This window comes from Ammodytes marinus (assembly GCF_949987685.1).
Source record: "Ammodytes marinus genome assembly, chromosome: 17".
NCBI classification, from domain to species: Eukaryota; Metazoa; Chordata; class Actinopteri; order Uranoscopiformes; family Ammodytidae; genus Ammodytes; species Ammodytes marinus.
Window position 1 is genome coordinate 182501 of NC_137221.1, and position 2500 is coordinate 185000.

The following is a 2500-nucleotide window of genomic DNA, read 5'->3' on the forward strand; positions in this document are numbered from 1 at the left end:
TGTGGCAGAGAAAACAGGAGTTAGCCAGGAAAAAGTGCAAAAAGCGGAGCTGCAAACAGGTTAGCTTAGAGAGGGACTGACTGTGTGGAAACAGAATCTACAATCTGGCAGTGTCTGGAAGGTAGGGCCGGGTATATGAAGAGCAGTTGATTGATGATTGATGGCAGCTGTGAATGCTGGTGATTGACTCCAGCACACCTGACTCCAACCCTGCAATTAGACCAGCACACAGACAAGGGGAAAGGGGAAAAACAACACAAGGGCTTGAGACCCAAGCAGGATCATAACAATTTAGTCATAAACCAGTTTCCGTTTGAGTCTGCTCTGTCATTCAGAAACCAGCCATGTAAAGCCTGAACCAACATTACAGATCAGTCTGGGTTTGAGTAATACAACTTCCCAAATGAGTGTCTCAAAACAAACTGTTGCATATTAACTAATCTGGCAACCCACGCCTGGGAAACCTGGCAACCCACGCCTGGGAAACCACTGGGAATACAACACACAGTGATGTAGTGCTGGGAAAAAAAGTGAAATTGAATGTGGAGGAGGTGTGTGTGTGTGCGTGCGTGCGTGCGTGCGTGCGTGCGTGCGTGCGTGCGTGCGTGCGTGCGTGCGTGCGTGCGTGCGTGTGTGTCGCGGTGCTGTATGTTACGTTAGAATGCTCGCTTTTGACGAATTTAGGAGCAAAATACAGATGCAAGCAGTCAAAGTTTAGTAAAATAAACACCTAAAACTTATATTTTAGACCTTTTATCCATAGTATGAAAGAAGACATGTTATGGAAGATAAATAGACACAAATCTCAAAATTGACCAGTGCTTAAAAAACTGTGTTTTTGCCTGCCGTGTCTCGCCTTAATACGTGAAAGGGGATAACGTCACAATGCCTGAGAACAGAAATGTTATCAGTTATGCTAGTTGAGCTGAGTTCATTTAATATGCCATTGCTAATGCTTAGACCAGTTGTTATACTCAATGAACTCATTTTGTTCCTTATATCATCTCTTTTATTAGTGAAGAATTATAAGAATTCTTGAGCAGTGTGAGTTGAGCCATTTGGCTGTCGAGGTTTTTTAGTTATTGGCTACAGAGTCAAACAGGAATCTAGGATTATGTTTATTAAGTAAGTAAGTAAGTAAGCTTTATTTATATAGCGCCCTTCACAGACCAGGGTCACAAGGCGCTTCACAATACACATTTTATACATACACTCAAACACCGATGGCAGTAGCTGCCATGCAAGGCACTGTCTGAACCATCGGGAGCAATTTGGGGTTCAGTGTCTTGCTCAGGGACACTTCGACATGTGGGTATAGGCGGGGAATCGAACCTCCGACCCTGCACTCCAGAGGCAAACTCCCTACCCACTTCGCCACTGCCGCCCACAATTATTGTTGATTAGACGGGAATAATATGCTGATTTTGCTTTTTAGTTTATATTTTAATACACCATCCCGCCATAGCAGGTAGAGTGCCTCTTGTTTTGCTTCACGCCAAGCTCCTTCCAGTTTCCTGGACTCTTTCTTGAGGGTTTCCTCTGTAAACCAGGGTGACATTCCTGTTGTTCGTTTAATGTTTGTGGAGCAACAGAGTGTAGGAGGGTCGTTAGGGCTAAGTTTAAGTTATCAGTTAAGTCATCAACAGACTCAGTCATAGTTGCTAATGGGGATAACTATGGTTGCGTTCCGAATCGCATACTTTCTACTATATAGTATGTAGAAAAAAGATTTAGGATGTCCCGATTCTTGTGGCCAGATTTAGGATGGTTAGAAGTACCCGGATGTCCTACTTCATGCGGCCAAGATTGTTAGAGTTGAAAAGTGCATCCTATTTGGGCGATTCTGACCCACAATCCAGTGCGCACGTGAAGTGACGTCACATCGACGAAGCCTCCGTATGAAAACAAACGGGGATGTGACGGATATAAAAGCAAGAGGCAAGATCAAGGCGCAATGTTATGATGAAATAAGAGAGAAAAGTATGTCCCAATAGTATGCCTACTGCATCCTAACTAGATTCTTTTTATTGTCGGATGTAGTATGTAGAATAGAAAAAAGAAAGAGTATGCGATTCGGAACGCAACCTTTGTGGGAATTTGTTCATTTATGGCTAATAATGATGCCGGGCCAATATGGCGGGATGTGATTACGGTCCCGTCAATAGGCCTGTTGAATGGGTAGTCCAGTACAGCTTGGAATTCAATTAAAGGGACACTGTGTAACATTTTAAGTATTTTTTTAGCTAAAATCAATATCCTCATTCATCAATATGTTCTCATTGATGTAAAATCACCTCTGCCAATAATCTGAATTATCCTCCTGAGCGGAGAATTGCAAATATTAATATTACATTTTGTACATTGAGCAGGCAAGTCTTATGGAGGAATCCATGTTGGTTGGAATGTCATCAGGTGTATTGTTTAAAATGTAGAATTGTTCTTGTCCTTGAAGGCCACTGTAGCTTCTGTTATTATTCTAAAGGGGTGGGGTTACCCAGGG